Below are 12,048 nucleotides of genomic sequence, written 5' to 3'. Positions count from 1 at the left end.
TCTTAGAATATTCTTATTTAATTCCTTAGGCAATTAAGGCACACAGTATGATTCAATTTATGTACTATCAAATGGGATGTAATAAAGACTGCAAATGCAAACTGTTTAGATTAATGTAATACCAAGGGTGTTGGTTAAGCAATTCTTTTTTGCAATCAACTGTCACTTGTTTCATTTGAGACAAGTAAAACATCTAATAACTTTATATACAAAATACAAAAATTTGGGAGAAAAGAGGCAAGCACAAAGACACATGGCAAAATACAGAGATAAAACTGTTGTATGGTGGTGGCTATTTCTTTTATTAAAAATTCTGGCAACAAGTGTCATTGAAAATATTGATACTGATATATGAATATCAGATGCCAGCATTTTGGTTCCTTAATAAAATATAGATTTTAAATGTGAAAAAAAAAAATTAAATAAGCTATAATATGATCAGAGGGATACACTTCTAAAAGTGTGTTATTTCTAAATAGCCAACTCTCTGATTAGTACTATATACAAGTATTTGAGGGTCCTTGCAAAATTTTCTGGAGGATATGTTAAAAACTCCTTGTGATTTTGTAATTAATTCTTCATGTAATTCCTATAAGTCATTTATTTGTATAAAAACCAAGAATTTGGCAAGCATACCATGATGTAAAAATATGAGAGGTGAGTCCTCGCAGGAATTTAGGCAGAGGCTTAAGTGAAATATAGGCTTGGGGGAAAATTTGCAGTGCAAGAGATAAGACCAGAGAGAGATTCAGCAATAACTAAAGCCATTTTTATATGTAAGGAAGTGCTTGCAATTAACGCAGCCTTGAAGAAATGTGTGTTAAATAGAAGCACACTCATCTAAATTAGCTTAGGAAAAATGTTTTGTATGCAGGGGATGACTTGGGAGAAAGTGTCTTGTACTTCCAGACTGACGATGTGCCTGGAATTCAGAAAAGGGAATAAATGATACTATGAGAGATTACTTAAGTGCCTTTTCAAGTGTTTCTCATGAAAGTACCTTCACCAAATAAACCCCAAAAAAACGGCAAAATTAAGTGTTATATATAATAATTACATTTGGCAGACAATTGGTGCTGGAGTGGGTTCATTTATAACAGATTAATTTAAATGGTAAATGGAGGTGTTTGTGTAAATCATGGCCTAGTTAAAACTTTTTTTTTTTAATAGAAAAATCTGCATTGATATGGACAGGAATATCTGAGATATAACCAAATACTCCATAACCATTTTCAGTCTGCATCAGGATGTCTAAATTTTAGATTAATAACACCAAACAAAATCTTAGAGACTAGATATTTTCACAGAATCATAGAATCACAGAATGGTTTGTGTTGGCAGGAGCCTTAAAGATCATCTCCTTCCAACCCTGCTGCTGTGGGCAGGGACACCTTGCACTAGACCATGTTACTCAGAGCCCCATCCAACTTGGTCTTGAGAGCACTCCTAGGGATGGAGCATCCACAACTTCTCTGGGCAAACAGTGCCAGTGTCTCCTTCACAGTAAAGAATTTATTCTTAATATCTCATTTAAACCCACTCTATTTCACCTTGAAGCCATTCCCCTTGTCTTGTCACTCCAGGCCCTTGCAAAAGTCTTTTTCCATCTTTCTGGCAGACTCCTTTCAGGTGCTGGAAGGCCACAAGTAGTCATCCCTAGGCCTTCTCTTTTCCAGGCTGAAGAATCCAAATTCTACCAGCTTTTCCTTATGGGAGAGGTGTTCTGTACTTCTAATTATTGGGTCTCTACTACTTCTAATTATTGGCTTCTAATTGATGGCTCTCCTCCTACATGTATTTACATTCATTTTTCTTGTTGCATTTACCTTATAACTAAAATAATCAAAGTGTAGTTTATATATGAATGCAACTGAACAAACATAACAGGAGCAGTAATTACAATTAGTCCTATTTTGATCCCATTGATCTATCAGTGACCATTTACAGCTTTTAGAGCTGGTGTGCATTAACATGTGCAATGTAATGTGAGAACTGATGTTTATGGGTTGAAAGACTACTTCAGATCACAGCTCCTCAAGGTTTATTTTAAGCCTTTTCTCATCAGTGTAGCATTAAAATGAGGTAAGTGGCATTTAGAAGTAATTTTGTTGGTTTTCTTTGGACTAAAACGCTTTAGAAGTTTTTAGCATAATTCTATATGGTGTCTCAGACTTCTAGGTTACTGCTTGATCAGACACAGTTCAATAACCTCAGCATAAAAACATGATAGCAATTTATTTTGCAGTGGAGCAGATCAGGATCTCTTCTTCATACCTCTACAAACCATAAGGAATTATGAAAACCTTTATGGTACTGTAGTCTAAATACAGAAATCTACTGTGAAATTTGTATTTACATGGCACATTTAGTTCAGTGCATGCTTAGTGAATTATCAATGTATAATTTTCTATTTTATATTCAGAAAACAAGAAATAACTTTATTATTATATAATTTTGCATAGTTTTACATTTCATCAAAATAAATGTAAATACATTTTATAAATATAAATTTTAAAATAAATAACATTAAGTAAATTTAATTCACTGTGTTAGTTTTGTAATAATGTTAAAGTGATATGTTTGTTTAAAAAAATCAAATTCAAAAGCTAATTTGATAAAAAAGAGCAGAGATTAATATACAAAAATTTTTACATAGTGAAAGAAGAGAATAAAGAGAAACAGAACCAGTTGTTTATAAATAGCAGCTATGTAAATGTGAGATGATTGATAACTATAACATGTAGCAGAAATATCCCTCATTAACATGTGAAACACAGGTTAAGAGAAAATTTCCCCTGAACCCACTCCTTTAATTGTAATATACTTGAACAGCAGATCATGTTAATTAATGTTCACAGTTCATTGCAAACATAACATTTTTGTAAATTAAGATAAAAATGGGAAAAGTTTTAATGTTATTTTGATTTTTTTTCACTACACCTGTATTCATTAAAGCTTTTTGTGCATACTGGATTACATAGGCATACAGCAAAATAATAAGTAATACCATCTAAAAGCCAGCATATAATACTCAAAACCACTTTCCCTCATTTCCAGAGAGACTGTAGTGTCTAAATCTTCCCTCCATCTCATCTAAACCCTTGAGGTTAATCTAGCAGTTATTTTGGAGCTGATAGTGTATTCTGCTCTGGGTTTACAGGTCTTGAATAGTCCATTGTGTTGAACAGGAAGAAAAAAGAGGGATTTATCAAGTGTGATATTTTGAGATGGAACTGCTTGCTTGTGCAATAAGCACTGCACTAAAGGCATGACTGTTATTCACATAACATCAGCTCCCAAAAACAAATAGTTTTCTGAATACATAAATTTAACTACTGTACTGATGCAGACAGGTTTAAGGTAAGACATATATGAGAAAAAAGGGCAAAACCTCTAGCTTTTAAGAGAAAACATCTGAAATAACCCCAGTGTACAATATTCTGCTGACAAGAAGGATTTCTCCCCTCATCTCCAGCTCATTTTCCCAGCAGCCCTGTCTTTGGCTTTCAAAGTAGCAGTGAGTGGCCACAGCTCCTGTCAGACCTGTATCAGACTGTCAGTGGTTTTAGCACTTTAAATTATTCTGCTTTAAATTAATTGTAATACTTCTGCTGAATAATGTGTGTTTGGGTCCCATGCACTCTTGTGTTCCATTGAAAATATGAGCAGGAATAAACACATTAAGCAAGAAAAAGGTATTTGAAAACAATATTTCAAAACAGTGAAATGTTTCCAAAAGCTACGGAAAGATGGTATTTGACACAACGTTTCTCATTCTAATATGTTTTTAGACTTCAAGTTTAAATTTTTTTTTTTATTATTATTATTTGCACTGGCTTAATCACTCTATATTCTTGTATTCACTAGATCTGACTATTATTAACACCATTATTAGCTATTAAATATCACCAAAATATTATTCTTTCAGAAAGCTTATTTAAAATAAATCAGATCAGCTTAACTTGTCATTTAGGGAAAAGTGCAGACTAGATTTTTTTGTAATATTGACTATATATAATAAATTATTTATGCTAAAATGCATGTATGCCTTGATCTTATTACAAGCTGTATTGTTACAGAAGTGACTGCTTACAACTAGTTTCAAGTTGAATCTATTCAGCAAATTATAATTTCTGACATATCAAGAATCACAATATGTTAGAGGCATGCAACAAAAACTTTTCTTGCTGCAATTTCTGAAGACTGATGCAGCCAGCTACAACTTTAACCTGGATTTTTGACAAGTGCTGTGCATCAGTTCATAGGAAAATCACAAAAGTAATGATAACTTGCTTTTAAAAATAAGTGTTTTTTAAAATTAATAAATACTTACTTAGTGTTAACTTCAGCTATTTAACTGTAATTGTACTCATAAGGTATGGAAAACTATAAGCTTAGCTTTGCAAAAATGGAATGAAAATGCAAATGTACCTTTTAAGAGTCATCTTTAAGACTATCAAAATTTTTCTTCAAACTTTATGAACCTGGATTAGTTTTTTTCACATTTCTTGACTGAGTTATATAAAGCACTCAGCCAAGAGCAGATGTGTAATTCTGCAGTAGAAGAGGGGGTAGGGGAACTGAGAAGTAACATTATTTAGTTTGTTTTCTCGTTCATAGTCTGAAGAATAAAGTCTTTCATTGACTGCAGTACTCATGACTCTGAGAATTTTCAAGGCTCATTACTTAACTAATGATTTAATATGTAATTCAGACATTAGGCTGTACAATACAGTCAAAACCCAAGGATGGAACAAACTAAATATTTTACAAGATAGAGAAATTTCTAAGTAACATCGGTTCCATTGTGATTTCATAAAAATTTGCTTTTTGTGTACATTTAGAAATAGGTATCCAGAGATACAGCCATCCTCATTAAAGAGTAACATAAACCCTGCATATATTGCAAATTTTATTCTTAATACAGCAGCTTATCAAAACATTGAACAGAAACCATTCTAGAAAAGAAAATAGCATCCTTGCCTTAAGTATGCCTTAAGAACATTAAAAGTGCAACTTTAAAGCCTCCATTCAGGGTTATAATAGTTCATGCACCAGCAGATGTTTTCCCTTTGACAGGATGTTTATACTCCAAATACGACTAGAGAGAGTGAAAGAATACAGAGTGCTTTGGTGCTGAAGACTGAAACCCAAATGAAATTTATATGGGTTCATGCCCTATTTAGATGTATTTTTAAAGGGGACTTGGAAATAACTTGGAAATAACTAAAAGGATCTTGAAGGAAAACATTCACTGTGTGCCACTACTGAATATGAATTATTCACTAGCAGGATACTCTAAAAGACCCCAATGGGTCTTTTAGAGTATCCTGCTAGTGAATGGATGAAACCCGAGCTGGCAGGGTGCTTTGGTGCTGCCCTGTGCGGTGTGAGTGTGTGTGTATGGGAGAGGATCTGGGAGATCCCAGCAAAGGCTCACACCAAAAGCATAATGTGTCAAATTCTATGAGGCTTTCCAGGAAGAATTCACCTTTCCACTTTGGTGCTTCTGGTCAAAGCCAGAAAGAGACAGAATTACAAAAAAATATTGGAAAGAAAAAGAAGTTGATTTGAGTTTGGTTTTCCTGAGGTGGGGGGAAGAAAGCCTCCAACAAACAACCTCAGATGAAGCACAGAGGACTTTAAATCCCACATTATATTACTCTACCTGGGTCTGCCAGAGCAAAAATCCTTGCTGTTCTCCACACGGTTCATTGCTGGATTTTGAGGAACACCCATGGTTTCCCTCTCTGGTGCCACATCCTGCATGTGGGACACGGCAACTGAATGTACATACAAATGAGAGGCTGGAGAGTGGTGATGTGGAAAGGGACCTGGAAGTTCTGGTTGATGGAAAGTTGGATGTGAGCCAGCAGTGCCCTGGCAGGCAGGAGGGACATCCCTGTCCAGGGGGGTATCAGGGACAGCATCACCAGCCAGGCAAGGAGGGGATTGTCCTGCTCTGCACTGGGGGGGGCCTCACCTCGAGTGCTGGGGGCAGTTCTGGGTGCCACAAGACAAAAAAAGATACTGATGTCTTTTCTCTATGGCCAGGACCCAAGGGAATGGTCTCAAGCTGCGTCAGGTGAGGTTTATTTTGGGTATTAGAAAAAGGTTCTTCACCCTGCGGGTGGCTGGGCACTGGAAAAGGCTCTCCAGGGAAGTGGTCACAGCACCAGCCTGACAGAGTTCAAGAAACATTTCAACAATACTCTTGGGTATGGTGTCATTCATTTATGGGTATGGGGTTATGTTGTGTAGGGCCAGGAGTTGGATGTGATCCTTGTGAGTCCCTTCCAGCTCAGGATTTCTATAATTCTCTGAGATTTTGGGGATTATGGGGTTTTTCTTAGTTTTTAAGTGTTTGTATCAATCAGTTTACTGGGCAATGAAAATGAAAAAAGAGAGTCCTGTTTTGTTAGCTAAGACACCTCATTAAAGAAGACATATCAGCTGATTGCCTTATTTAGTCATATATATATATATATATATATATATATAAAAGCATTTAAGAAGGAATGAGACATACCTATTCCAGAACAGCCAGTCCCTTGTGTTTATGTAGGAAGCTGAAGTCCCTGATTTGAATTTCTAATGCATCTTTTAGTCATTTTCTTTCAGTAAATCTTGTCATGCCCTTTGGGTATACTAGCACAGTTACTGTCCAGGGACTGAACATTTCCAGCCTTCCCCAAGTGTAATTTTCTAATCCTCTCCATATATGTTGGATATGTTCCAAGTTTCCAGTTTCTCTTGAAACATAGACTCCTAGAATTTGTCTGTCCTTGTTTCTTCTTCGTTTACTTTTAAAAGGACTCAAAGGAAACAGACAGTAATACTTTCATTATCTGTCCATATTCTTGTGCTCCTAAGAAAGTTTTTCTGGTTCCCATTAATCTTTCCTCTCTCTGCGTGGAGATTAAGCACTCAATCCCTTTCTCTAACACATATTTTTTCTTTCTTCCACTCTGACTAAAGGAAACGTAGCAACTTTGCTATTTTTTTTTTTTTAATAATTGCTAAGAGCTTAATCAGTAAAAAATGGCCATGGAAAAGACGGTAAAATATCTCTGTTTAAACAAATTTGTACATACCATATTTATCTATTGGAGTTGCAAAGCCTGTAATAAAACATTATGACAAGACTGATAAAATGCTGATATTACATACTGTTTATGAGGAAAAATTGTTATACAAAATGCATTTTGCCATCATCTCTTGTTAACAGCTACCACGCTGATTCACTGATCTTTTTGTCTAAATTTCATATCAGGAAAAAAAACATTTCAGTAATCATATGTTCTCTGGGGTGATTCCAGAATAAATGTGTTCTGTTGAATTAAGAATCTGTTGGAAGATCGGTGGACTGGAGTGGAGTGACAGGGAATAAAGCAAGCTTGACTAAATGTGTTTGCTTGTCAGAATCTCATGTCCTTTCTAGAAACTTGACTGGAAAATAAGATAAGCACACACCTTAATCTCAACATATCTGTACAGTGAAGATAGCCACATATTTTCTACACTTAAATGTGCCTTCTATAAATTATTCAAATATGTTCTTTCCACTCAAACTTTTCAAAAATATGTGTTTGTAGAAACTGAGTACTATAGACTAGACTGCAATACAGCCAGACCAAGTCAGGCAGAATTTCTGGGCCATCAACTATATCAAATTGCTTTTCAGGAAGACAAGGCTCACCAGTAAAGTACTAATTCTCATCATTGCAATTTTGATGATCAACTACGTAAGGATATTTTTAGGTGATTTTAAAATTATTATTATTATATATTTAAATTCAATCAGAAGGCAGTGGAGACAAGCTAATAGCTTGGTGCTTACCATGCCCCTGACAGATCCATGAGACCAAGGCAGACCAGTGCAGTGCACCCAGGTCAAGGAGCAGCCAAACCATTTCAAAACTGCTGTGTGCATACAGCTACACACTGCATCATCTGTGCATCAGCTGTCATTATGTTTGCCAGTCATGTCCATTAGAATCTCTCCTTTCCTATGATTCTGCTAGAATCTCTGAACTTCTTCCCCTTTCCCATTTTTCATCATTACTTCTGATTCATATTTACTGCATATTTCTTTGTCCTCAATATATGTTTTAGTTAGACCCTTATCTGCCACCAGAACCTTAATGAAACTTGATTTTACCATTAATTTTTCTGTAGCTTCTAAGACCTTACTCTAGAAAAAAAATCTTCTTTATTTTCACCACTTCTCCATGGCAAAAGTGAATTTTTCCCAAGTCTCAGCTTTGTCTGTCCTTTCTCCTATCCTCACAACATTTTCTCTTTGAAGACTTTGATTCCTTTACATTCAATTCACACACTTTCTTAGCAATGCATTAAATTTTTTTCACGTTTAAATCCATTCTCTTATACCTTTTAACAGCTGCCACATCCAATTCTGTTCATAAGGTGCTATTATTTTTTGTAGTGTTACCATTACTTTTTCCTATAAACTGGATCACTCCGCTTTGTAGTTAAAAATAAAAGAATACATAACATTACCAGTTCTGCTTTCTTCAACTCTATTCTCATTAAGACGCAGAATTATCTCTATATCATGCTTGCCTCAATCACTGTTTGTATTTTAATAACAATAAATTATATTAAATAATAAATAATATTAAACCTTTTAATGTTGATATTGGGGGAGAGAAGATTATAGCTATTTAAGGAACAAAAAATGTTTATATATGAAGCATATACACAGTTAATTCCAACAGCTTACATAGATTGCAACATGCAAGCAGAGCTATAATGGTTAAAAGTTATATCAACTACTTTTCCTTAAATTTAACAATTTGTGATTGAAATAACTCTGTTTTGACAGAGGAAAATTCTAATAAACGGAGTGGCAGACAATCATGATGAGTATTATTATTGTACTGTTATGGTTACTGTAAGCGCAACCAGATCCTTCAGGATGAGCAGTCCTAGTTTCCTGAGCTCACCTCAGCCTGCAAAGGACGGCAAGATCTCTTGGTCAGCCCTGCAAGCCCACGGGTGTCCTGCTGGTGTGCAGAGGCTGCCAGGTTCTCCTGGTGTTCACCTCCCTGGCACCAGCTGATGCCCACAGGCTGGCTCTGCAAGGCTCATTGTCCCCTGCTCTCCCCTGCTCTCCCCTTCTCCACTACAGTGCTTGAGTGCCTTGCCAGCCTCCCTCCCTCTCTCTGGGACCTGCAGCTTCATGTCCTTCCCCAGCTTCTCCTGACAGATGGTTCACTGCTCCCAGTGAGACAGTGAGACACCTCTCACTGTGATCCAAAGCAAATTGATCACCCAGTCCTTGGCTGCAGCTCTTCATCTGGGGGTTGCAGCTCCAGGAGTGATCCATAGATATTGAGTTCTGAGGCTGTTTTAGCCACGATGGTGTCATGCTATTAATGTGTAACCCAATGAATTTGTATCTATCATCATTCAGTAATTCAACAAACAATGGCTGGATTCTGCCTTGCCACAAGCAATTCTAAGTTTGTACTGGGTTGACAATTTGTTTCCAGACTGTCCTCACCTCAGCACCTGCCATTCCTCCAGATATGGTCAGAAGCCTTTCCTGACATGAAAAGAGATATAATTTTTCCACTGCAGCTTATCCACCAAATCTAAATTACTCCCTGCGTTTCTCTTTTAGTTTTCACTCTTCTCAATTACATTGTACTCTAAGAGCATAATAAATATCCAACTGTGTCACAAAATATTGCTTCTAGCTCAGAAATCTGGTTTCCACTAGCTGAGCAACATCAGTGGGAAATATTACTAAGAGACTTGCCACTTTCTGCAAACCATTCTCCCACAGAGTTGATTATCCTTTGTCCCCTTTATTTCATACAAATGAAATGGTCATGGTCAAGTCACCTCTATTCCCCCCCAAAAAGACATTAAACGTTCCTCTCCAGCAACATTTTTTTTTGTCCTCTCTCTTCAATTACTATGGGCACAGAATATTACAATAGTTATCTATTGTAATAGATAGCTGAGTTTTCATACATTTTCCAGAAACCACTCAAATAAGAGTCCTTAGTACACTCTGCAGACTACATGAAAAGAAGTACCCCACTTTATTTATTTATTCTTTGATTTAATAGCTTCCTTACACCAAATTTTTCCCCATCTTTGTCTTCTGCTATTTGATCCTTTCTCAAATTTCTTTTTACCTCACCTGAATCACTATTTCAGTCCATTCTAAACATAAAACATATGTTCTCAAATCCTGTCATAATTTTCTCCATGGTTACCAGAGTCCCCTTGGCCTAGTGCAATTTCCTTTCAAATTATTTATTTAATGAAAGCTCTCCACAGAAAACAAATTTGCTTTCCATTGTTACATGGCAACACATCCCAGAACTGTATTTTTGCCCAAAAATTTACTCCATGTAACTTCAGGACCTTATACGTGTAGTAGAAAACCACCGCTCTACTAATATTTATTGCAGGAAAAAAAGCCCAAACAAACCCAGCATTTACACTGATCTGTTTCAAATGACTATTTCAGAAAGAATGGCTTCCTAGTTGTGTCTTATTTCAGCTATGAAAGAGTTTGGGTGGTTACCCATTAGAGTCTTGTATCCCCATTCAGGATATCAAAGCTAAGATCTCCATTTCACTTTTGATTAATATTTTACTGGATGCCCAATTGTAAATTTAATTTCAGTAGCCTAAACCATGTTTTTTTCAAACTGTTCCTTCTTGCTGCCTTGCTCTTGCCACCAATAATCTCTATCCATCTCCATCCATCCAGAGTTTTTTCTTGGATGTCAGCTTCAAATCATATTTCTTACTCAAGTCATCATATCTAAGTAATCTATATCTTGACAAGTTTTATTTTTACAACCGAAACAATGAATGTCTATCATTTTAACCTTTACTAACTTAATCCTTTTTTCTTCCATCTCAATGAAAAGCTATTCGTGATGCACGTGACAAATTCATAATTCACTCTTATTACTTTGATGATACAAATTCCCCCTTTTTATTTCTCTGTTGGATTGCCCTCTTTATCATATCATAAATGAAAATTGAGAAAAAAAAGGCATCAGAGTATGTCAACAGTCTCTTTATTTATCCTTCAATATCAGGGATTCACCTTGCACTTGCCACTCACAAAGTGCTCACAAAATAATTCCCCCTCCATGTCCTCAAGGGCAGTTATTTATTTATAATTAACAATGAATTACTGTTTCCTTGTGATTGTTTATGTATTAATCATAATGCTATTATGTGTTCTTTTTTTCACACTTACATTGCAAGCTATTTAGGGAAAGAAGAGCTTTGCTTCATTGTACAAACCCCTGTCAAGTGGGGTCTGGACAAGACCTTCTTCTATTGTGCAAATGGAATTATAAAATGAAAATTATATTTTTTTAATGCATAATTTTTGGGTGCATGCTTTGTATAACAGGAAAGTTTCATACCAAAATGTCATGACAAGACACAGGGAGAGATTAGTTCTCTTCCTCAATGGATCTTCTGTGACTCATAATTAAATGAATTAGTTCAATAAATTCACGTCTCTGAATCTTTATTATTAAATTCTTAATTGCTATCTAAAACTTACTTTATTTGTGAAGTAACACTAGCAAAGTACAGTCCATAGGTATTCTAAGAGCTGTACTGTCATATTATGAAAATTACTTTGATATAAATATTAGATATTAATATAGTCATGAAAAGTACAACTCTTTTCTAACATGAATGCAGCATTTTTACTTTCTATGGTTCTTTTCATTCACATGGAATTAAATAGTTACAATATTCTGACAAAAAAGTGAAATGTAAGTTCTTTTTCAGTTTTTTTACTAATAGTTGTGATGCAGTTTTGAACATTAATGCAAATACCAAAATCAAGAAAAAGCACATTATTACTTGATGCATTTAATGAAATCAAAGGAAACAGAAGCAACAAAACAACTTCAGCATGATGAAAGCTGTTATCATCTACGGGGTTTTTACGTCATCAGAGGGTACCATAAAGGTGTGATATCAATAGGCTGAAATAATGGAAAATTTGAGTGTTGCACGGGAAGATTATCTGAA

General features: G+C 35.5%; 1 protein-coding gene across 1 annotated transcript in view; it reads right to left on the bottom strand.

Annotated features, from left to right (window-relative positions):
- IL1RAPL1 (interleukin 1 receptor accessory protein like 1) overlaps positions 1-12,048 on the bottom strand; it is a 583,023-nt gene that overhangs the window by 208,183 nt on the left and 362,792 nt on the right. The window lies entirely within an intron of this gene.

This window comes from Onychostruthus taczanowskii, unplaced genomic scaffold (assembly GCF_017590055.1).
Source record: "Onychostruthus taczanowskii isolate IOZ18803 unplaced genomic scaffold, ASM1759005v1 scaffold17, whole genome shotgun sequence".
In the NCBI taxonomy this organism is placed as follows: Eukaryota; Metazoa; Chordata; class Aves; order Passeriformes; family Passeridae; genus Onychostruthus; species Onychostruthus taczanowskii.
Note: the sequence above shows the minus strand (reverse complement) of the source record. Positions and strands in the feature narration are given on the sequence as shown.